Source organism: Lactuca sativa, chromosome 2, assembly GCF_002870075.4.
Source record: "Lactuca sativa cultivar Salinas chromosome 2, Lsat_Salinas_v11, whole genome shotgun sequence".
Taxonomy (NCBI): Eukaryota; Viridiplantae; Streptophyta; class Magnoliopsida; order Asterales; family Asteraceae; genus Lactuca; species Lactuca sativa.
Window position 1 is genome coordinate 22713667 of NC_056624.2, and position 26657 is coordinate 22740323.

General features: G+C 39.4%; 1 pseudogene; it reads left to right on the top strand.

Annotated features, from left to right (window-relative positions):
* Window positions 1-18073, top strand: part of LOC111917719 (NADPH--cytochrome P450 reductase 1-like) — a 30315-nt pseudogene extending 12242 nt beyond the window's left edge.
* Window positions 18074-26657: the final 8584 nt, after the last annotated feature.

Below are 26657 nucleotides of genomic sequence, written 5' to 3' on the forward strand. Positions count from 1 at the left end.
TCACAATTGACACCTCCCAGGACACCACAGTTGAATGGTGTGGCTGAGAGGCGTAATCGAACCTTGTTGGATATGGTTCGTTCCATGATGAGTCGAGCTATGCTACCGATCTCATTCTGGGGGTATGCCTTAGAGACTGCCACCCATATTCTTAATCTTGTCCCTACAAAGAAAGTTGCCAAAACTCCTCACGAGATGTGGACTGGCAAAGTACCTAAGCTAGACAACATCAAGATTTGGGGTTGTGAGGCTTTCGTGAGACGCGAGACTCAAGATAAGCTGGAACCTCGAAGCGAGAGGTGTATTTTCATCGGCTACCCACAACAATCCTTTGGTTACCTCTTCTACAGACCTAGTGACAATGTGGTCTTTGTAGCAAGAAGAGGAGTCTTTCGAGAGAGAGAATTTATAAGCCAAGGAGACAGTGGGAGGAAAATTGATCTTGAAGAAATTCAAGAATCAAGCGGTGAAGGAACTTCAAACACTAGCCCTCAACTTGAGGAGGAAACTCCTGTTGAGCCAGTTGATGAGCCTGTACCTCTGAGGCGTTCCACGAGAGTTAGGAATGCACCTGAGCATTACTATGGTTTCCATATTACTGCGGAAGGTGAGACACTTATTAGTGATGAGACACTAGTAGGTCTGGATGAACCTAACAGCTACATGGAAGCCATGGCAGGCCCTGAGGCTGCTAAATGGAAAGAGGCCATGGATAGCGAGATACAATCCATGTATGACAATCAAGTTTGGAACTTGGTTGAGAATGTACCTGGTCGTAAGACTGTAGGGTGCAAGTGGGTCTTCAAGAAGAAGACCGACATGGATGGTAAAGTACACACTTATAAGGCGAGACTGGTTGCAAAGGGCTTCTCTCAAATTCCTGGAGTGGACTATGATGAGACCTTTTCTCCAGTAGCCAAGATTAAGTCTATTCGGGTTCTGTTAGCCATAGCTGCATTTCATGACTATGACATATGGCAAATGGATGTCAAAACCGCTTTCCTTAATGGAAAGTTGGCTGAAGACGTTTACATGAGTCAGCCAGAGGGTTTTGTCAGCAACGAGTACCCTAATAGAGTGTGTAAACTCGAGAAATCCATTTATGGATTGAAACAGGCACCTCGCAGGTGGAATCTTTGCTTTGATGAGAAAGTCAAGGAATTTGGCTTTTCGAGGAGTGAAGATGAATCTTGCGTCTATATCAAGGCTAGTGGGAGCATAGTCAGTTTTTTGGTACTGTATGTGGATGACATACTACTCAGAGGAAATGGCATCCCAACCCTGTAGGAAGTAAAGTCCTGGCTTGGGAAGTGTTTCGCTATGAAGGACCTTGGTGAAGCTGCCTATATCCTAGGGATAAAGATTTTGAGAAACAGGAGTAAAAGACTAATTGGACTTAGTCAAAGTACCTACTTGGACAAAGTGTTGAAAAGATTCAACATGCATAACTCCAAGAAAGGTGAGTTACCCATTCAGTGTAACACTAGGTTGAGTAAGACACAAAGCCCTAGTACTGAGGCTGAGATAGCAGAAATGAGTCGATTTCCTTATGCTTTAGTTGTAGGATCGATCATGTATGCTATGACGTGTACTCGACCTGATGTAGCCTTTGCTTTGAGCATGGTTAGCAGGTATCAGGCGAACCCTGGAAAGGAACACTGGACTGCGGTAAAGAATATCCTCAAGTACCTGCGAAGGACTAAGGACTGGGTCCTTACCTTCGGTGGGAGTGATGACTTGAGAGTTGTAGGGTATAGTGATGCTAGTTTCCAGACTGATAGGGATAATTTCCGCTCTCAGTCAGGCTGGGTCTTTACCCTAAACGGAGGAGCAATTTCTTGGAAGAGTTCCAAGCAGGAGACAGTGGCTGATTCCACTTGTGAATCAGAGTATATAGCAGCAAGCGAGGCATCAAAGGAGGCGATATGGCTAAAGAACTTCATCGGAGACCTTGGAGTTGTTCCAGCTATAAAAGAGCCAATGGAGATTTTCTGTGACAGCAATAGTGCGGTTGCCTTAGCCAAGGAATCAAGGGATCACGGGAGATCCAGACACATCGACAGAAAATACCATTTTATCAGACATCGAATTGAAGAAGGACTCCTCATGGCGAAGAGGGTATCATCGGATGAGAACCCGGCAGATCCCCTCACGAAGGGACTGAGTAGGCTTAAGCATCTCCAGCATGCTCGGAGCATAGGGCTGAAGGATGATATAAGTTTTAGTAGTTAGATAACCCAGAAATTTGTAAAGTGTAATTGACATTTGATGATGAATAAAAGGTGTTTTATTTATGAGTAAAGTGTTGCTATCTCTTGTCGATCTTTTACTATATTTCTTTTGCATGTTTTGACTTCCAGAATAATTATGTTTGGTATATCATATTATTCAAACCTCCACAGTCGGTCATATGTCGGAAGTAGGTATGAATCAAGACTGTCATGATTGGTTGCAGAGGTCTAAGGTGTTGGACATGGCTACAACAATCATGAGTGCTCATAAGTTCTGAGCATTGGACTCAACCCACGCTCACTGGAATCACTTCATGGAATTTTATCTCGAGTGATCGTGAGACGGTAATATCATATAAGTCTTCAAACCTAGAGATATGATTTGTTACTTACGAGTTGGTTATGCATTGATTGTACGTAAACGCATTGGTAACTCGATGTTATAAAACGTGCCTTTGTGTGTAATTCAATGAGTGGTAGAACAAACATATGCTTCGAAGTTTATCTGTTCCTTCTTGGATTAGAAGCTGATATCTGGGCCCCTCGATGATTTTGTTTTGACCTATGTACCGGGCCCGGTCAGAACTAAATTGATGTGTTCAGTTGAGTTCTATGTCAAACAAATCGGAAATCGGGAAACAAATGCTGGACAATAAGCAAGACAATGTTCCATGTGTTTGTCCGGCTGATATCTACAACAGAGGATTATATGATCACTTATCTAAATGGCGCGTTCTAGTTCAACAGAGTTTAAAGAGCTACGATTGCGGATCGATTCCTGAAGTTATACATGCAAATATAGTTACTAGACTTATCCAAGTGGGAGACTGTTCGATATAGTGTCTAAGCCCATAACTATATTTGGTATATACTTGACCCGACCCGGCATGGTCCATTTGGGTTGCACTTCACCCGAACAATTTATGGATAATATTTGAGAATAGTACAAGTTATGATTTATTAATATATTATAAGTTCTAATATATTAATATAAGATCATATTATTTAATTAGTAGTGATCTATAATTAATCTAGGATTAATTTAGTGATCAAAGATATTACTAATTAAATATGGGCTTCTATATTTATATAGTGTGGGCTTATGCTTATTTGGAATGGGCTAGGCTTGGATGGAGAAGTCCATGGATACTCCATGGAGCTTTAACCCATGGATCTCATGGAAATGTAGAGACATGGGTATTAGGGTTTACATGGATGTAACCCTAATCCACCACACTATATAAAGGAGGCTTTGGCTCTTAAAATCAAGCTAGTGAACACTAGTTGACACATGTTGAGGTGAGGGCCGATTTCAAGAGAAGTGTGACTATTCTCTCAAAGTTCCAAGTTTATGGTGATTTGTGACTTTCATTTGAGGCATCCACATTATTGGTGCTAGGCTCTAAAACTCCAAGGAATCAACTACAACAACAAGGTAAGTGTTTCTACTAGCTTTATTTGATTCAAGTTCCCCATGCCATGCTAGTTAGGATATAAGCCTTGGAAAAATAATTATTTGCATGTATCTTAGACAAACATAGATCCAAGGTTTATTAGGGTTGCATGTACACTTAGGAAGTGTTAGAATGCTCAAAACCCATCAAAAATCATACTACATTCTTTTAGGGTAAACTCACCCAAACTAACTCTAATATTGGGCTTAGGGGCAAAAAGCCCAAATTTTCCTTTTCCCTTCAAAATTCTCGGCCCAAGGCCCAAACCCAAGGAGAGATGAAGAGAGGTGACTTGCAATTGACACCTCATTATTGTCTTTTGGATCTCCATGCAACTTATTCCATATCTCCATGCATATCACCTCAAGGGTCTATTTCTCCCTCTCTCTCTCTCTCTTGCTCTCGGCCATTTCAAACACACACACACACCTCACAAATTCTCTCTAGAATACTCAAGAACTCACCCCTCCTCTCCACTCAAAGATCTCGAAGATTAGGAGGCTTTCAAGAGGATATTTCCACAAACTCTTCATCTAAGGTAAGGTTATGCTTGGATCTATGACTTAGATTCTTTGTGTTATCAAAATCTCTTCCTAATCCATGCAAAAATCGTGATCTTGCATCCTAGAACCCCATCAAACTCGAGATCTTCAAGAAAAGGGTGCTAAGGCCAAAAATCACCAAGCTTTCTTCCATCTTTTCTTCAAAAACCGAAACCACACCCTAAGGTGAGCTTCATACCCCCTATTTTTCTGTTTTATAAGTTTTGTGGGGGGGGGGGAATACAAGTGAAAGTGTAGATCTATATGTGTTTTGTATGCCTTGTATGATTTCTATGCTTATATGTGTGTTTTTATGTGTTTATGATGTTGGATCTAGCCATAAGCCCCTAAAAATCGAGATATACTTTATGTTAAATGATACTAGCACCAAATATATTTATACATACAAAGTGTTCTAAGAAAAATAGCTAAATGGCTTAACAACATTCTCTTTGGGCTAAAAACTCAATTTTTGGACTTAAAATGTTGAAAATATAAAGTTAAAGGGCCCAAAATGAAATATTTCGAATTCTGATGGATGAGATGAGTCAAAACAGTTCCCATAATGTATTTTCTGAAAATATACCCTTTTGGAGGATTAAAAACATAAATTTCAAGCTTAATGGGCTAAAAATGACATTTTCGGCCCAATAGGGCCCAATATGCGAAATTTTCTATTTTGGAGGACCAAAACTGTGCTTTTCTGTAAAACAGTGGACTACTAGTGTTCCAAGTCCTTTTCTAAGGTTTAAAATGCTTTTCAAATTTAAAAAGGACCAAAGTTGCAAAAAATTTTCAATTTGGGCCAAAATTGTAAAAACTGCAAAAAAGAGGGGTTATAACCGAGAAAACTGTATTTTCAGGGACTCAAACTATTTTCAATGAAAAATATGCTGAAAAATATCAATTTCAATAAGTTTTGGTGTTAAAATGTCAAGAAAAATGGTTTAAGGACCAAACCGGAAAGTTATTTAATTAGAGGGTTGAAAAAGTAAATTTTACAAATAAAGAGGGGCTGAAAACAGAAAATTTTCAAGGCTAATTCAATACACTCAACTTGATCAAATATTGGCACCGCGACTACCGACGAAATACAATACACAACAATACCCAAAAATTCGTTGTTAAACGAATTGATTCGGTCTCGAATCAATAACAACCCGAAACTACTAACACGGCGATAACTCGATTCACACAAGTAACATTTGGGAATTCAATACACACGTGAGAGTGCACAGACTTCGACGCACCATCTTTGGGCCCAAAAGTGTAAAATCTTGTCTGTTGGGCCTAGCTAGCCCGATGACCTGATCTTTAGGCCCGAAGACTTCAACCTTACGAGTTGTTGACTCTTACATGACCCAACACAACGTAAAAGGACTTTCAATGGCCTTTATACTATTGGTCCCCAAGGGTCCTATGGTACGACTAGTAAAGTCGGTTATTCAAATGCGAATCGGGTCAAGGACCCTTCGTACTCTTTTTTTATCCCCAACCGGTTAACGGAGTTACCGAGGTCTTCGTGCCCTCTTACTCTTCGGATGTGGGACTACAAGAAGTCAGGGCGGTTGGATTACGTGAATAGTACGGACGACGCCTACGGGATCGTTAGTATAAGTTGTAAACTGGCCGTTTGCGTAACGCGTGTTTATAACAATTCACTATGCGCAATAATCCGACGTCGTCTGGAATCAATGACTTCACACTTCGCGATGATTCTACAACTACATGGAATTCAAAGTATTAGGAAGACATCAGGTTTTCCTAGGGTTATACAATACATACAGTTTTCGAAAAAGTACACTAGCATAATGAACATTTTTACTACAACTATAGAAACAAACAAGCATACTTATGGATCTTCACAAACGTTTTCAAAAACTCTTTTCAGAAAATATCGGATTTTCTGGTGGTCTTCAAAATAATACAAAACGTTGCTTTTCAAATAACGCTTATGAACTCACCAACATTTCATATGTTGACGTTTTTCAAAATACTTGTATTCTCAGGTAACAAGTGAATCAAAGGAAAATGTACTCAGTGATGGCTTGCAGTTTATTTATTTATGAATCAAACAATTTATTTTTGGGAATGTAATGTTTAAACAATGTAATCAATGTAAACTTGATCGGTTGTACTATATTAATGCATGGTGACGAATGATGTTATGTTTCATGTATATTCAATGTTATCGTATTCAATTAAGTCACAACAGCCCTAGGACATTTCCGCCGTCTGGTTCGGGGGTGTGACAGGTTGGTATCAGAGCTTTGTTTATAGTGAACTAGCATGTCTAGCCACACATTGATATGCAACTATAAACCAAAAAGAAGGACTAACATAACTCTGAACAAAACAAGTAAATAAAACACCCTTGCTTGCATTAGGAATAGGAACATAACGCCGAACCAAACACAATAATGCTAGTATCTCGGTTAATTTGGGACTGTTCTTAGTGATACCAAGGAGTGGATGTAGCCTGATCAACTACATTCTCTCCAAAGTAAAACTAACACACGTCCTGATGAGATCGAGATAGCTAGGGAACCTAAAACAATACCCTTTATCACTAAAAAGAGAACGCTTGCTTAGTCCGTACAATAGTCATAGCATCCTAGGAATAATGTTAGCATATTTACACACTCGCGCAGACAGCATGGCTGGTTTTCATCACCCTGGAGACCCCTATTTCCCTAATCAGGGAAACAACGGATGGCTAGAGGAGGAGGAGCCCGAGGAAGAGCCTGAAGAGGAACCTGAGGAAGACCCCGAAGAGGAATCTGACGGGGAACCGGAGGCAGAAGTCGAGGGCGAGCATGCCGAACCCGAAGAAGACGAAGAGAATTTCGAAGAGGAACTCGATGACAGCGAAGGGGGTGATTCGGACGCAGAGTCCGAGGTCATCAACCCCCCTTACCCGATTAGGGTGCCTGCTTACCGTGTGGGCCCCACTGGTCCTACCCCTCCTTGGGGCATTGATCTATGGAGATGGAGCAGACATCAGGGACAGCGACCCCCGTTCGGCATGTCACGTGAGTTCTTTGACCTGAGGGACGGAGGACCGGCCGACCGAGCCCTACCAGTCATGGTGAGACGATTACGGGACACCGGCGACCTTGCTCAGGGCAATGTTGATCAGGTACGCCAGCTGTGGACTAGGGTCGAGCGTGCGGAACAGGAGACGCGTGACGTCCTTCGGGAGTTTCACATGAGGCAGCTAAGGTGGGAGTCTCGACTTCAGGACGCAGAACGCTTGGTGGCTCGTCTTCAGGGAGCATCCACATCCTCGGCACCACCTCCGGATGCAGCACATCGCGGTTAGGGATAGACTTACTTTAGTAGATCGATAGGAACTATGCTATGTACTCCGACTCTATGTTTAAGTGACTACACTACTCATAGAGCCGTTATGCTGTCGAATTAGTGTCACTCATGTATGCTCTTACGAGCAAAATTTTCTTGTATCAAATGCGGATAATATTAATGAACTTTTATGTGCTTTGCTATGATATTACAAATTGCTATGTGTTGAGAAGTTATGATTGTATGTCCGATGGTAGTAATGTCTAAGTTCGTACCATGCACCTAGTTAGTAGGATCACAACCTCACAAAAACCACATACACTCAACATCTTTCCGTTTTGTGACAGAAAGATGCCTCTCTGACCTATTCGCGGAAACCCAGGACCAACTCCACCCGAGGTTGACTCCACTGCATTCCAGGCAGCCGTGTCTGCTGCGGTCACTGCAGATAGGGCACAACTCCATCAGGGGAATAATGGATGAGGCAACGGGAAAGGGGCAGGAAGTTCGAACAACAGGATGAATCAAGGACCTACCAAAACATGTACCTACAAGGACATCACAAACGCCAAACCACGAACTTTCAACGGCACTGGAGGAGTGATCACTCTGAAGCGATGGATCGAAAAGGTGGAGTCGGTATTCGAGATATGCGATTGCCCCGAGCAGATGAAGGTGAAGTTCGCGGCCTGCACTTTTGTGGACCAAGCACTCACTTGGTGGAACGGACACGTGGAAGCCATGACGCTCCCTGTAGCCAACTCTATGCCATGGGCAGAAATGAAAGAAATGTTAATGGCTGAGTACTGCCCACGAGGCGAAATACAGAAGATGGAGCAAGAGCTATGGAACTTTACTGTGCAGAATGCGAATATCGATGCCTACATATCGAGATTTAGTGAACTATCTCTGCTGTGCCCGGGTATGATCACCTCAGAAGGAAAGAAGATTGAGCGATTCATCTGGGGACTAACATCACCAATTCAAGGGAATGTGATAGCTGCAAACCCTGAGACATTTGACAGTGCAAAAAGATTGGCAAAGAGGCTGTATGACCATAACAACAAGAAGGGCGAGAAGCCAGTGGAGGCTGAGAAGAAGAAGGAAGGTGATGACAAGAAAGGGAAGAACAACAAGAGGAAGGGACGTCATGGTCCCGAAACCTCTAAAAAGCAGCAGATAGTGGCGGTCATTGTTGTCATTGCACCGGTTCCAGCCACACCACATGCTCCAGCCTCAACTGCTTCAAATGCTTCAAAATCTTATTCCGGTAATCTTCCCAAGTGTAAAAAGTGTGGTTTCCATCACTATGGAGAGTGCAAGGAGTTTCAGTGCACCAGTTGCAATCGAAGGGGACACACTGCGAGGTACTGCAGGACTTACCCTCCCCATAACCAAAATCAGGGAAACAACAACAACCATCGCAACAACAACAACACCAATGCCGGCGGCAATAATGCAGGGCCTAGCCACACCTGCTTTGGGTGTGGGAGGACTGGGCATTTCCGCCGAGACTGCCCTAACAACAACAATCCCGGGAACAGAGGAACAGGAAGGATGCTGACCATGGGCCAAGGAGAGGCGGTTCAGGACCCCGCAGTTGTGACCGGTACGTTTCTCCTAAACCACACTTATGCATGCATCTTATTTGACACCGGAGCGGAGCGGAGTTTCGTAAGCGAGAAGTTTAAACATTTACTAAAACAACAACCCCAAAAGCTAAATGAAACCTATACGGTGGAAATGGCCAATGGGAAAACCGAATCCACTGGGGAGATCTATATCGGATGTACCCTAACCCTTAACCAACACGTCTATCGCATAGACCTAATGCCAGTATCAATTAGGAGTTTCGATGTGATCATCGGCATGGATTGGTTAAGCCCCCACCATGCCGAGATTATGTGCCACGAGAAGGCCGTTCGTCTTCGTCTCCCAAATCACGAAACCCTAGTAATTTATGGAGACAAACCTAGCATGAATCTTCGCCTCATCTCGTGCATCAAGGCACAAAAGCACCTACGAAAGAAGGATTCGGCATTTCTGGCTCACATAGTGGATAAAACCATGGAAGAGACTAACATTCAAGATATCCCGGTAGCGTGTGAATTTCCAGACGTGTTTCCTGAAGATCTTCCGGGAGTACCCCCAGAGAGACAGGTTGAGTTTCGAATCGACCTCGTTCCAGGAGCAACTCCTCTCGCTAAATCACCCTATCGGCTGGCCCCTGCTGAAATGCAGGAATTGTCCAGCCAACTCAGTGAGCTTCTGGACAAGGGATTTATCCGACCTAGTTACTCGCCATGGGGAGCTCCAGTGCTCTTTGTCAAAAAGAAGGACGGATCTTTTAGAATGTGCATCGATTACAGAGAGTTAAATAAACTCACTGTTAAAAACCGCTACCCACTTCCACGAATCGATGATCTATTCGACCAGCTCCAAGGAGCTAGTTATTTTTAAAAAATAGACCTACGGTCTGGATACCACCAACTCAAAGTCCGGGAAGAGGATATTCCAAAAACCGCTTTCCGAACCCGCTACGGACATTATGAATTCGTCGTAATGCCTTTCGGTCTAACAAATGCACCTGCCGCATTTATGGACCTAATGAATCGAATCTATCGACCATTCCTCGACAACTTCGTCATTGTTTTTATCGATGACATTCTCGTCTATTCTCGAAGCAAAGAGGAGCATGGCCAACATCTCCGACAAGTCCTGGAAACTCTGCGATCGGAAAAGCTTTACGCCAAACTCTCCAAGTGTGAGTTCTGGCTCCGGAGTGTGAACTTCCTAGGTCATGTAGTTAGCTAAGATGGAATTCATGTGGATCCTTCTAAGGTCAAGGCTGTTGAAGGATGGGCAACCCCGACGACGCCCACAGAAATTCGTCAGTTCATAGGCCTAGCGGGCTACTATAGGAGATTCATTCAAAACTTCTCTAAGATCGCCAAGCCAGTTACCTCGCTTACGCAATAGGGCGTACTATTCAAATGGACAGACAAACAAGAGATTGCGTTTCGGACCTTGAAGCAAGCTCTCTGTAGCGCTCCTGTACTATCTCTACCTGAAGGAACGGAAGATTTTGTAGTCTACTGTGACGCGTCGAATCAGGGCTTAGGTTGCGTTCTCATGCAACGTGGAAGGGTGATAGCATACGCATCCCGCAAACTAAAGACGTATGAAGTAAATTATACGACCCATGACCCAGAATTTGGAGCCGTGGTCTTCGCTCTGAAAATTTGGAGGCACTACCTGTACGGTACGAAGTGCACCATCTTCACGGACCACAAGAGTCTCCAGCACATCTTGAACCAGAAGGAGCTAAACATGAGACAACGAAGATGGGTTGAATTGCTAAACGACTACGAGTGCGAGATCAAGTACCACCCAGGCAAGGCCAACGTGGTAGCTGATGCATTAAGTCGGAAGGAGTACTCTAATCGTCGTGCGAAAACTCTCTCGATAACCGTTCAATCTCATCTGGCCACTCAAATTGCAACAGTCCAGTCGGAGGCCATGAGGACGGAAAATAGAGCTAGCGAGGAATTATGCGGGATGGAGAAGAATCTTGAGGCAAGGGAGAATGGAGTATACTACTTCATGAACCGAATTTGGGTCCCAAAAATCGGAGGATTTAGGGAGGTTGTTATGAAGGAAGTCCACAAGACACGATACTCGATTCATCCCGGTTCAGACAAGATGTATTTGGACATTAAACAACACTATTGGTGGCCCAACATGAAGGCGGAAATTGTGACCTACGTTAGTAAGTGCCTTACGTGCGCCAAGGTAAAGGTGGAGTACCAGAAACCCTCAGGATTGTTACAGCAACCGGTAATCCCTGAATGGAAATAGGAGGGGATTTCTATGGATTTCGTGACCAAGCTACCCAAGACGTCGGACGGAATGGACACCATATGGGTAATAGTCGACCGACTGACGAAGTCTGCCCATTTCCTGCCTATAAAGGAATCCTACAAAATGGAAAGACTGACACGTTTGTACATTCGAGAGATCGTGAGGCTCCACGGAGTACCAGTGTCTATTATCTCGGATAGGGACAGTAGATTCACTTCGTGCTTTTGGCAATCTGTCCATAAGGCACTGGGAACTCATCTCGACATGAGCACCGCGTATCACCCACAAACGGACAGTCAAAGTGAACGAACCATTCAAACGCTTGAAGACATGCTTCGTGCATGTTTGATAGACTTTGGGAAGTCTTGGGATACCCACCTACCTTTGATCGAGTTCTCATATAACAATAGTTATCATTCGAGCATCAAGGTGGCTCCTTTCGAAGCATTGTACGGGCGTAAATGTAGATCACCGTTATGTTGGGCTGAAGTAGGTGACACCCAGCTAGCAAAAACACATACGTCAGACAAAGCACTAACGGGACCGGAGATCATTCGCGAAACCACGGAAAAGATCGTTCAAATTAGAGCTCGATTGCAAGCATCGCGTGACCGACAAAAGAGCTACGCTAATAAACGACGAAAGCCCTTAAAATTTCAGGTCGGTGATCGAGTACTGTTGAAAGTCTCACCCTGGAAAGGGGTTATACGTTTCGGAAAACGGGGAAAATTGAACCCACGATACATTGGACCTTTCGAAATCGTCGCCCGAATAGGTCTGGTAGCATACAGACTGCAACTACCCGCAGAGCTAAACGGTGTACACCCCGTGTTTCATGTGTCTAATGTGAAGAAGTGCCTATCAGATGAAACCCTCGTCATCCCACTTGACGAAATCGAAATCAATGAGAATCTCCTGTTCGTTGAAGAACCAATTGAAATCATGGACAGGGAGGTGAAGCGTACTAAGCAAAGTCGCATCCCGATCGTGAAGGTACGGTGGAGCACAAAGCGTGGACCAGAATTCACGTGGGAACGCGAAGATCAAATGAAACAAAAGTACCCTCACCTATTCTAGCATACTCAAATCTAGCTTTCAAACAGAATTTCGGGACGAAATTCCCTCTAACGGGGGGATGATGTCACAACTAGAAATTTTGTGTCTTGTAATCACTATATTCAAGTAAATGTTAAATCAAAAACTTAAGAGCATGGGTGATACCTGTTATTATGACATCAAAAACTTCATTCAAATACATCATACAAATACTACAAATAGTCATCAAACAATTGGAAATACTAGAAGTTCTTTTTTAGGTCCATTTTGGACTAGGACTTCCTTATTGGACCCAAATGGACCAATAAGCTTCCAATTTGACTATCAAGGGCTTAGAACCCTAATTGGGCTCTAATTGGACCCATAATCATTTATTTCCACATTTTGGGCTATTTTGGGCCTAGAATGAAATGAATTAAAAGCCTTGATCCATGAATAACCTAAACTAGTCCAACAAAAATGTAAAAATCATACTACATTCTTTTAGGTTAAAACTCACCCAAACTAACTCTAATATCGGGCTTAGGGGAAAAAAGCCCAAATTTTCCTTTTCCCTTCAAAATTCTCGGCCCAAGGCCCAAACCCAAGGAGAGATGAAGAGAGTTGACTTGCAATTGACACCTCATTATTGTCTTTTGGATCTCCAAGCAACTTATTCCATATCTCCATGCATATCACCTCAAGGGTCTATTTCTCCCTCTCTCTCTCTCTCTCTCTCTCTTGCTCTCGGCCATTTCAAACACACACACACACACCTCACAAATTCTCTCTAGAATACTCAAGAACTCACCCCTCCTCTCCACTCAAAGATCTCGAAGATTAGGAGGATTTCAAGAGGATATTTCCACAAACTCTTCATCTAAGGTAAGGTTATGCTTGGATCTATGACTTAGATTCTTTGTTTTATCAAAATCTCTTCCTAATCCATGCAAAAATCGTGATCTTGCATCCTAGAACCCCATCAAACTTGAGATCTTCAAGAAAAGGGTGCTAAGGCCAAAAATCACCAAGCTTTCTTCCATCTTTTCTTCAAAAACCGAAACCACACCCTAAGGTGAGCTTCATACCCCCTATTTTTCTGTTTTATAAGTTTTGTGGGGGGGGGGAATACAAGTGAAAGTGTAGATCTATATGTGTTTTGTATGCCTTGTATGATTTCTATGCTTATATGTGTGTGTTTTTGTGTGTTTATGATGTTGGATCTAGCCATAAGCCCCTAAAAATCGAGATATACTTTATGTTAAATGATACTAGCACCAAATATATTTCTACATACAAAGTGTTCTAAGAAAAATAGCTAAATGGCTTAACAACATTCTCTTTGGGCTAAAAACTCAATTTTTGGACTTAAAATGTTGAAAATATAAAGTTAAAGGGCCCAAAATGAAATATTTCGAATTCTGATGGATGAGATGAGTCAAAACAGTTCCCATAATGTATTTTCTGAGAATATACCCTTTTGGAGGATTAAAAACATAAATTTCAAGCTTAATGGGCTAAAAATGACATTTTCGGCCCAATAGGGCCCAATATGCGAAATTTTCTGTTTTGGAGGACCAAAACTATGTTTTTCTGTAAAACAGTGGACTACTAGTGTTCCAAGTCCTTTTCTAAGGTTTAAAATGCTTTTCAAATTTAAAAAGGACCATAGTTGCAGAAATTTTCCAATTTGGGCCAAAATTGTAAAAACTGTGAAAAAGAGGGATTATAACCGAGAAAACTGTATTTTCAGAGACTTAAACTGTTTTCAATGAAAAATATGCTGAAAATATCAATTTCAATAAGTTTTGGTGTTAAAATGTCAAGAAAAATGGTTTAAGGACCAAACCGGAAAGTTATTTAATTAGAGGGTTGAAAAAGTAAATTTACAAATAAAGAGGGGCTGAAAACAGAAAATTTTCAAGGCTAATTTAATACACTCAACTTGATCAAGTATTGGCACCGCGACTACTGACGAAATACAATACACAACAATACCCAAAAATTCGTTGTTAAACGAATTGATTCGGTCTTGAATCAATAACAACCCGAAACTACTAACACGGCGATAACTCGATTCACACAAGTAACATTTGGGAATTCAATACACACGTGAGAGTGCACAGACGTCGACGCACCATCTTTTGGGCCCAAAAGTGTAAAATCTTGTCTGTTGGGCCTAGCTAGCCCGATGACCTGATCTTTAGGCCCGAAGACTTCAACCTTACGAGTTGTTGAGTCTTACATTACCCAACACAACGTAAAAGGACTTTCAATGGCCTTTATACTATTGGTCCCCAAGGGTCCTATGGTACGGCTAGTAAAGTCGGTTATTCAAATGCGAATCGGGTCAAGGACCCTTCGTACTCTTTTTTTATCCCCAACTGGTTAACGGAGTTACCGAGGTCTTCGTGCCCTCTTACTCTTCGGATGTGGGACTACAAGAAGTCAGGGCGGTTGGATTACGTGAATAGTACGGACGACGCCTACGGGATCGTTAGTATAAGTTGTAAACTGGCCGTTTGCGTAACGCGTGTTTATAACAATTCACTATGCGCAATAATCCGACGTCGTCTGGAATCAATGACTTCACACTTCGCGATGATTCTACAACTACATGGAATTCAAAGTACTAGAAAGACATCGGGTTTTCCTAGGGTTATACAATACATACAGTTTTGAAAAAATAAACTAGCATAATGAACATTTTTACTACAACTATAGAAACAAACAAGCATACTTATGGATCTTCACAAACGTTTTCAAAAACTCTTTTCAGAAAATATCAGATTTTCTGGTGGTCTTCAAAATAATACAAAACGTTGCTTTTCAAATACCGCTTATGAACTCACCAACATTTCATATGTTGACGTTTTTCAAAATACTTGTATTCTCAGGTAACAAGTGAATCGAAGGAAAATGTACTCAGTGATGGCTTGCAGTTTATTTATTTATGAATCGAACAATTTATTTTTGGGAATGTAATGTTTAAACAATGTACTCAATGTAAACTTGATCGGTTGTACTATATTAATGCATGGTGACGAATGATGTTATGTTTCATGTATATTCAATGTTATGGTATTCAATTAAGTCACAACAGCCCTCGGACGTTTCCGCCGTCTGGTTCGGGGGTGTGACATCATTCATCTACACGTTTTTGACATCCCGAATAACTAAACAAATTGATCCTGGAAAATAGCCCTTGAAAGCTACATATGTGGAAAAAGACGATAATGCCCTTAAGCTTACCAGCAAACAAGGGCCTGAAAGATCAGTGCTTTTCTGAATAAGTTTGTGAAGTGATATGCCATTTCTTGTAGTACTGTCAATTAATTGGAAACAAAAAGTAAATACAAATTTAAAAAAGGATTAAAAAATTGAAAATTTTGTACAAATTAAGAGGATATTATTACCTATACAACAAGACCCATATGCAGCCTTTGACTAAATTAGGAAGGCAAGAATGAAATAATTAGTATAAATCTTGATTAATGAAATCTAATTAGATTGGACCAACTTGGACCAATTTTCGCAAACTGGGTTTTGTTATGCCTGGTTTCATATTGGATTTGTTTCCAATTGTTGTCCCATGGATGCTGCTACCCAAGCCTTTCATTTTAAAGGCACATCATAATAGGGTAAGTCATGTTCTATTTATTTTTTTAGCCATGTTTATATTTTTTGATAAATATTTAAAGACCATATTATATACATTATTTATTGTTCTAAACACACCAAGGTGATTCCTACGTGGCACTTGAAGGGACAGATGAGTCATTGGTGGAGGGAGGTCATCATGGCTCCCATGATCATGAAGAAGAGTTTGAGTTCAGCGAAGTGTTTGTTCATCAACTTATTCATAAAATTGAGATTGTACTTGGGGTAGTGTCAAATACTTGAGAAAATGATAGGGTTATATTCATCTTTTTTTTTGTTTCAGGTTAAGGTTCGAGAAGCTGGGACAGATTGGGGGTGGGGGTGGTTGTAAATGTGGTGAAAAAGTCGGCCCCACCACTAAGGTCTAGCAATGTATTATTTATTATTTCAATAATTATTATCTGAATTTAAACTTAAAAAATTCTTGATGCTTTTTATTTCAGTCTGCTTTACTTGCCCTAGCTACTCATGCTACTGATCCTGATGAAGCTGAGAGTCTAAAATTCCTTGCATCTTGTGCTAGAAAGGTGTGGGCTTTCTTTTTCTTAATATGAAAAGTGGTGTCATTTATTTATTTATTTATTTATTTGTTGGATAAATATTGTTTAGGATGAATATGCTCAGTGGATAGTGTCAAGCCAAAGAAGCCTTCTTGAAGTCATGGAGGCTTTCCCTTCAGCTAAACCTCCACTTGGTGTTTTCTTTGCATCTGTTGCCCCTCGCTTACAACCCAGATACTACTCAATTTCTTCCTCCCCTAAGTAAGTTTATTTCCATAATCTTGATTTTATTTATTAAAATAATAACTCAAGAATGTAATAATATTTATATGTTATTAATCTTACAAAATGGCACCAGAAAGGATTCATGTTACTTGTGCATTAGTGTATGAGAAAACACCATCATATCAGGACGTGTCCACAAAGGAGGTTGTTTCACATGGATGAAGGTATCAATTATCAATTATCAATTATCAATTATCAATTATCAATTACTTTTTCTTTTCTTCCTATAAATAGCAACCAAAAGCGTAAACATGAGATTTGAAGTTTATGGTTTTATTTTTCAGAATGCAGTGCCAATGACAGAAAGTGAAGATTCTAGTTGGGCACCTATTTTTGTTAGTACATCAAATTTCAGACTTCCATCTGATCCTAAAATCCCAATTATTATGATTGGTCCAGGAACCGGATTGGCTCCTTTTAGGGGTTTCCTTCAAGAAAGATTAGCCCTAAAGGAATCTAGATCCCAACTTGGATCATCCGTTTTGTTTTTTGGATGCAGAAATCGCAAAGTAGTATGTATATGTTCAAAAACTTTTTTTTTAAAGATTAAAAAAAATGTCTTAAGTTTTTATATACTTTGTCACATACTGATATAGCTCCCGAAATGTTAATCTTCCAACTTGCAGCTCTTGACCCTTTAAGCTTTTTGATGAGTTCCTTGGTATTTGGAATCTATAATCCGTTTGGACTTTGGAATCGATAACAATGAACATGCATATATTATCAGCAAGATGTGTATTGTTTTGTGTATTGCTCATAAAGAGAAGGATATCTGCTTGAAAAGACCGAAAGACAATAGTAGGAGGTGGATCCTTTTCAGTTGGTGGTCCTGGAAAAGGGATGTACTCTCATCTCTGTGAGTTGCTTCTTCATATTATTTTTATTAAATTTAAAATTAGTTATCATAATTCACATACTAATTTTAATTTTTAATTTATTTTTTTGGATTTTTATCGTGAGCAGATCTTAGAGTTTTGAATGAGTACCCTGAGATTCAATCGTTTCCAGCATTCAACTCTATCTATAATCACACAGCCTTATTTGGAATCCATCAATAAACTTTCAATTATTTTATTTAAGTGATTATTTAATCCATTTTATAAAAAAAATCCATGTAGTGTTCTGATTGTGTATCCAAAGTTGTTGATATAGCCGTGAAAGAACTCATTGCAGTTGCCACCAAGAGAGAAGGTAAGCTATAATATGCCAAAGTTGAATTACATTTTAAGAAATAACTACCTACTTTTAGTGATTTGTTTATTATATCAAACTTTCATCTCTTCCTACTACTACAACATTGAAAACAAAAACAAAATCACATTTTCATTGTTTTAATTGGATATAATTTAGCTTCCAAGATTTTAGAAGGTTATCAATTTATTTTCTACCATTATAAATTTTTTTTAATAATTTTCAAATCTTGAAATGATTCGTTTAACCCTTAAAACACAAAAGCATATGATATGAAATTACCTTCTGTTCAAGCTTAACCTTCTTTCCTTCCCCAAGAATCTCCTGTAAAGTGTGAAACTTTACACATACAACATCAGAACAATTCATGTTGAAGTTGCATGAAACAATGAAATCGAAGCATCACATGTGGTTTAATTCAGATTCTAAGACGAAAACAGTCCTAGGGGTATTTTTGAAATATTTATTTTTTCTAACTTTTCTGCGGAGTCCTAGGGGCTACAAAAATGTGTGTCATCTTCATTTATGACATGGCCTTTCTTGACAGCGGCTTCCTTGATACGCATTGTCTGTCATAAACACGCACGTCGTAAGGTTACAACATGCAAATGCGTGTCATCTTCCTTTATGACAGGGCCTTCCTTGCTACGCATTGTGTGTCATAACCGAGCGTCGTAAATGCGCGTCATAAATGTGTGTCGTAAGTGCGCGTCGTCTCTCTTTATGACAGGGCCTTTCTTGACACGCATTTGCGCGTCGTCTGAGCATTTTATGACGCACAATGGGTGTCGTAAAAGGCTGTTTTTCTAGTAGTGTGATATTTCAACATATTTTCAAAATATACTCACCATGCATCTTTGAAAAGTTGTGGGTGCATTGCGCAAACCAAAGGGCATGCGTCTATACGCAAAGGTGCCAAAGGGACTTGTAAATGTGGTTTTCTCTTGGTCTTTCGTGGCAGCCAGAATTTGATGAAAACTAGAAAACTATCAAGGCAACAACAGTAGGACTTCCCGACCAATCTTTCAAGAATTTGATTGTTGAATGGTAAGGGGAAATGGTCTTTGCGGGTGGAAGCATTCAATTTCCTATAATCTATACAAACTCTCCACCTGTTTTACACATGGGTGGGTACCAAATCCCCCTCAGAGTTTTTGACAATTGTGACTCCAACCTTTTTCGGGGCAACTTGCACGGGACTTATCCACTTACTATCAGAAATGGGACAGATTACACCTGCATTCAAGAGCTTCATGATCTCTTCTTTCATGAGCTCCATCATGGGTGGATTTAGTCTCCTTTGAGATTTGCAGGTTGGCTTAAAGTCCTCTTCCATAAATATTTTATGCATGCATAATTATGGACTCACCCCCTTTATATCTACAATGGTCCAATCAATGGCCTCCTCATACTTTTTCAAAAATCCAACAAACTCTTTGTCTTCTTCTTTTGATAACTTAATTGAAATCGTCACTGGTAATGTCTCTTCCTCTCCAATATAAACGTACTTGAGATGGACAGGAAGAATCTTCAATTCAAGAATCGGTGGTTGTATAATGGAAGGAAGGAGTTTCAGATCGTAATTTTTAGGCTTCATGCGGGGTGGTTCAACTCTCACAGGCTGCACTTTTTCCTAAGAGTTGATTTCTTTAATCAACTCATCCTCCAAAGTATACTTCTCAACTAGGCTCTTGATCCCTGTCTCATTAAAATGCTTGCTCAAGATGGTGGTTAACACATCTTGGCTTGACAACCCAAAACAATCATTAGTACATGAATCAATAACATCTATGCAGTTTAAGGAATATCACTAGGATAATGCATAACTTCAAAGATATTAAAGTTAATCACTTCACCATCGAACTCCATAGACAAGTTCCCGTTTTTTACATCTATATTTGTTTTTGCGGTACTCTTGAAGGGTCTCCCCAAAAGTATGGAACTCAATTGTAGGGTCTTGTCATCACCCATATCCAAGACATAAAAATAAGCGGGCAATACAAGTTCATTGACTTGCACTAACACATCCTCCAATACACCTTTTCGGTGAACTAAAGACCGAACGACAAGTTCAATTATGACTCCGATTTTTGTTAAAGGTCTAATTCGCATTGTTTTGTACCTCAAATAAGGTAAGAAATTAATTGATGCCCCAAGATCTAACATGGAATGTGGCACAAAAAGGTTACCCGTTTTACAAGGAACCGAGAATACACCCAGGTTATTGCATTTCTTAGGTTGCTGTTTTTAATACGACGGACACGTTTTCTCTTACTTTCACCGTTTGATTTCCTTTGAGCTTTTTTTTAGATGTGCAAAGTTCCTTAAGGAACGTAACATATCTAGGAATTTATGTGATGGCATCTAAAAGAGGGATTTTATTTCAACCTTTTGGAACATTACCATGATCTTGTCATTTTCTCGTTCTATTATTGTGCTTATTAGCCTTGAAGGGAATGGAACTGGCGTCACTTTTACTTCGGTGTCGATTGACTTCTTTGGCTTTAAGGTATCATTCTTTTCATCCTCTTTGACAGCTTCCTCCACTTAAATCTCCTTTTCTTCCTCTTCTTCATGTGGCCTTCTCGGTCCATCATAGCTTTTTCCACCTTTTAAGGTAATGGCACATGTATTGTGTTTTTGGTTCTTCTGGGTTTTAGATGGTAGCTTGCCTCGTGATTCCATCTTGCTCAAAGATTGAGCAAATTGTGCCATTTGTTGTTCCAAGCTTTTTATGCTAGCCTTGGTTTCTTGTTAGAAGCTTTGAGTGCTAGTGCCAAGGCTTTTGACAATATCCTCTAAAGACATGCTTGATTAACTCGTTTCTTGAGGTGGTTGTTGTGGCTTCCTTGGATTGAATTTTTGAGGTTGAAAGGAGGCCTTTGTTGATGTTGAGTAAATAATGGTCTTTGTTGATAAATTCGATGTTGATTTCCTCCCCAACTTTGATTGTGGTTCCATCTTTGGTCACCCCATGGCTATCTGTATCCTCTTTGGTTTGACCCAGAATACACGCCTAAGGCCCTTGCTTCTTCATAATCCTCCTCTTGAAGTTAAGGGCGCATGTCGGTTGGGTGCCCCACTTGAGTGCAAATACTGCAAGGGCAGGGTGTGGGTTGCACACTCATGTATCTAGCTAGCATCATTAGCAGTTTTTTAAACTTGGACAATTGAGCTTCAATTTGAGGAGTTTGGACGTCCTTTACACCTTGGGTGCATCCGAGTACAATTGTTCATCATGACTTGAATGCTTAGAGTCTTTCGTCATGTTCTAGATTAAGTTGCAGAATTTCAGTTGGAGTCTTGTTAGGTAAAGGTCCGAAACTTAATGCATTAAGAAACCTTCTTTCCATTGGAGTCATGCCTTCAATAAAGTATTAAAGGAGTTGATATTCAGTGACTCCATGTTTTGGACAACAGGCGCATATATTTTTGAATCTCTCCCAATATGTGTGGAAGGTTTCTCTCTTATGATGCTTGATTCCCCTGATTTGCCTCTGCAGGGCTGACGCTTTCATTTCTGGGATATATATGTCCAAGAAAAGGAATGCAAGATCTACCAAAGTAGTGACCGTCCCCAACGGGAGGTCATAGAGCCAGTTTTTGTTGCATATTGCACCTCGAAGGGGAATACCCTAAGCTTGATTTGAATGTCTGTGATATTGTGTGGCTTTATGCCGACACACACAACATGGAAAACTGTGAGGAATTTGTGAGGATCTTCATTTTCAAGGCCTCTAAAGGTTTGAAGTAGATGAATGGGTCTGGATTTTAGTTCAAGGTTAGTAGCCACTAGATAGGTGATGCAAAGAGGTTGTTGAGTAACCTCTTGCCTCCCCCATTAGCGGAGGGTTTGCTCGGGTGATGAATTTAGAGGACCTTGATTACTTCTATGGTTGCCTCCCATTGTGTGAGTAGAAATTGAGGTTTCTAAGGGTCTGAAGTTTGGGATGCTATTTGTAGGTGAAGAGAGTGGAGTGGTACTTCTAGGTGAGGATGGTTGAGGTGAGAGTGAGGGAATTTCTATTTCGGATGCGGATACACTTGAGAGGGGTATATCTTCTCAAATGTTAGTGACTGGAGGGGTAGATGATGAAGAAGTCTTGGAAGCTGGTTTCCTCTTACGAAGCTTGGCTTGCTTCCTTAGCCTCTTTGCAATCTTCTCTATCTCTGTGTCAATTGACAATGGTGTACCTATACGAAAAGATCTAGGCATAAACAATTAGTAACATAGTGTCCCTGGCAACAATGTCAATTTGTTAGGCGTGTCAAGCCCAACAAATAAAGGGGTACAAATGACTCCAAAAACACTGCTACTTTGCATTAAAAATGTAATACAATGTAAGCATGATTGATAGACAGAGACATGTAACAAATGCTTATACCTTTTTGCGCAACATACAATAATATTCACAGAAAGAGGGGGTTTGTGTGCAATGATTTAAACAAGAGAATAAAGCAATAAGTAAATAATCGATTAAATGGAACAAATTCTGGATGTGTGAGGGCTCCAACTCATTGCAAGACAATTGAGCAACGTGATTCCATGAATGAGATGATATTTGTTCAATTTTATCAAAGTTGGTGCTTGGAAGTGCTAACAAGCTCTAACACTTCCCAATCACCACATTGCTAAATTCAAAACAAGCTCTTTGGAAATAACCTTACTTTCTAATTTAAGTCTAAACAAGCTCTTAGATAGAAATCCAAAGGTTGCAATGAGATTTATGTAAATGTTCCCTGCCACACTAAATACTCCTCATAAGCTCGAGAGCGTAAGAATGTGTGAATAAAATTTAAACAAAATTCATTCAATAGAAATATGTTTAGTGCTTCTTACCTAGTCTCATTTACAAAAAAATTATGGATTTTGAAATTATATAACTTGAATGACCTAGACCTAATTCAGATGGCTAATATGAATCACAATTATAATCAAACATTCTATTGAAACAAAATAAAATTCACTAGATAGAAATAGAAAGAAAACATCAAGTCACATGATTGAAATAACAACTAAGAAGTCAAGAAATAAAGTTGGAGAAATTAAGGTTCTAGCCACACATGACTAAAACAAGATCACAAACCTAGAAAATGAAATTAAAGTGCTTACAAAACGAAATTAAATGTTTGCAAGTGTTAATCCACTCTAAAAGTTTCCATAAAATCGCCGAAAATGCTCCCAAATTCGACAGACAAGAAAAGGAAATCAGTTGCCCCCTTTTAGCAAAGATGAGAAACTGCTTTTAAACCCACGTCCATGTTTACTCAGACCGTGTAAATTTTCACTGACGTTTACACTATTGGAATAGTGTCTAAGGCTGCAACTATATTAGGCAAGTATTTGACCCGGTTGTGCATGGTCCTTTTGGGTTGCCTTCACCATAGCAACTTGACAGGATGATTTATAATGAGAGAAGAAATATTATTAATATATTATGAGAATAATATATGGAATAATAATATTATTATTTGATTAATATAAGTCATAAATTAATTAGAATTAATTTGGTGACTTAAAGAGATTAATTAAATAGAAGGGCATAAACTGTCAATTGTATGATAGTTGTACTTTGGGCTATAATCCCTTCAGGATAAGGGGGGGACAGTTTTGAGGGCTTTGGATAGACCTTAAAATCGTCCAAGGCTTATCATTAGGGTATTGGATTGCTTAGGGCCTAAGTTATCCAATTAGGGTTTAAGAGGTGAAACCCTAGGAGCCTTACAAGTATAAATAGACCCAAGGGGTTAATGAAATCGGCACTCTTGCCTTTGGAAGAACCATGGCCGATTTCTAGCTCCCTCCCCTCTCTCTCTAATCATCCTCTTGCTAGTTGGTATTTGTAAGCCATTAGAGGAGTGACAATTGTGACTCTAAGCTCCAAGGACAAGAAGATTCAAGCAAGAAACTTAAGGTAATCTTCAAGATCTGTTTTCTTATGTTATTATACTAGAATTATCATTAGAAGTCTTGGATTCAATGCATGTTCAATTAGAGAAACCTAGATCCAAGCATTAGGGTTTGTATGTGCACATAGGAATGTTCTTATGGCTAAAACCCATTATACACGACCCGTGTAAATTCAATAAATAGACTGGTCAAGTTGGTTGGGTCTTCAAAGTTGGTTGAAGTTGGTTGAAGTATGCTCGATTACAAGACCCTTGTAAACTCATGGCCATAGTTTAGGTGGCTGTGTAAATCACTAAATGGCCGCAATCCTGAAATCTTCCTTTCCAATGATCCGAAAATCCTAAAATCTTGTCCGCACCTTTAATTCACCTCCCTAAGCGAGATCCCACCCACTACTAGAAAATAGTGGGTTTTCCTACAGAAAATAGCTACGGAAAATTTCCGTAACTAATTAGCTACAAATTAGCTACAAATTAGCTACAGAATGGGACGCCCTAATATAGCTACGTATACTGATCCGTAGCTATTCCGTAGCTAATTTGCTACATAATAGCTATGGGCTAGCAACAGATAAAAATAGATAAAGAATAGCTATGAAATATCGACGGATTTATAATTTCCATTATAATTATTATTACTCTATTATTATTATTTTTCATTATTCAACTCTTAAATTAATTTTTTTGGATCATTTTTGTTACATATTTAAGACACGAACAATTAAAACTCATCCTAATAATACTAATAATAATAATATTTATAAGCATCATAATAATATACAATAATTGCAACAGATGTGTTTAACATACAAGCAAACGATTAAATGAAACAAACTATGTTTAACACATCAATGAGGTGAAATAATCTATGTTTAATTTATAAATAATGAAGAATGATTATAATAAAGGGAAATATGTATATTTGTATGTGTATGTATGTATTTATGTATGTATGTATGTATGTATGTGTATGTACGTGAATGTGGGTGTGTATGTAAATGTATGTTTGTATGTGTACGTGTGTATGTATATGTATGTGTATGTGTGTATTTGAATATGTATGTGTGTGTTTATGTGTATGTGTATATGTATGTGTATGTGTATGCATGTGTGTGTATTTGAATGTGTATGTAAGTACATATGTGTATGTGTGCGTATTTGAATGTCTATGTCTATGTGTATGTTTATGTTTATGTTTATTTATGTGTGTGTTTATGTGTATGTGTATATGTATGTGTATGTGTATGCATGTGTGTGTATTTGAATGTGTATGTAAGTACATATGTGTATGTGTGCGTATTTGAATGTCTATGTCTATGTGTATGTTTATGTTTATTTATGTGTATGTTTCTACATGTATGCATATCCAAAATCGCAAATATTAATAAGTATTACAATACTAAACCATTAAATGAGTAAGAGATCCCAAAGGTGCACACAACTTTATGAACGATATTAATCGCTATAAGTTGGTGAAAATATAGATAATCATGTACAATAGAAGTGTGAAAAAAATGAAGCGAAAAAAACAAAGTTTGGTGCCCGAAAAATCGAAAATAAGAAAAATTCGTAGCTAATTAGCTACACATTAGTTACCAATTTTTCTTATTTTCAATTGTTCGGGCACCAAACGTTGTTTTTGTCGGTTCGTTTTTTTCACACCTCTATTATACATGATTATCCTTATTTTCACCAACCTATAGCTATTAATATCATTCATAAAGTCGTGTGCACCTTCGGGATCAAGTACTCGTTTCACAGTTTAACATTGTAATGCTTATACTTTTCACCAAATTGTGGTGGGTTTATGTTTGTATAAGTATATTTATATACATGAATGAGTTGTGGTATATGCGTACGTGTATATGTGTATGTATACGTGTTTGTGAGTATTTGTATGTGAATGCATTCATTAGCATTATAGTGTTAAACCATTAAACGAGTAATGGATCTCGTATGTGCACACGACTTTATGAAAGATATTAATAGTTATAAGTTGGTGAAAATATAGATAATCATTTATAGTAGAGGTGTGAAAAAAATGAAGAGAAAAAAACGAGGCTTGGTGCCCGAAAATTCGAAAATAAGAAAATTTTGTAGCTAATTAGCTACGGATTAGCTACAGAATTCTAACGGAAATCCTATTTCGTAGCTAATCTGTAGGCAATTAGCTACGGATTAGCTACGGAATATGATTTCCGTTAGAATTCCGTAGCTAATTAGCTTCATATTTTTCTTATTTTCGATTTTTCGGGCACCCAACTTCGTTTTTTTCCACTTTTTTTTTCACACCTCTATTATACATGATTATCTATATTTTCACCAACTTATAGCTATTAATATCGTTCATAAAGTCGTGTGCACCTTCAACATCAAATACTCGTTTCACAGTTTAACATTGTAATGCCTATACTTTTCACCAGCTTGTAGCTATTAATATCATCATCATCATCATCATCATCTTCATCATCATCATCATCATCATCATCATCATCATCATTATCACCGTCACCGTCACCATCACCATCACCATTAGCATCACCACCACAATCACCATCACCATCACCATCATTATCATCATCACCATCACCATCACCATCACCATCACCATCACCATCACCATCATTATCATGACCATGACCATGACCATCACCATGACCATCACCATCAGCATCACCATCACCA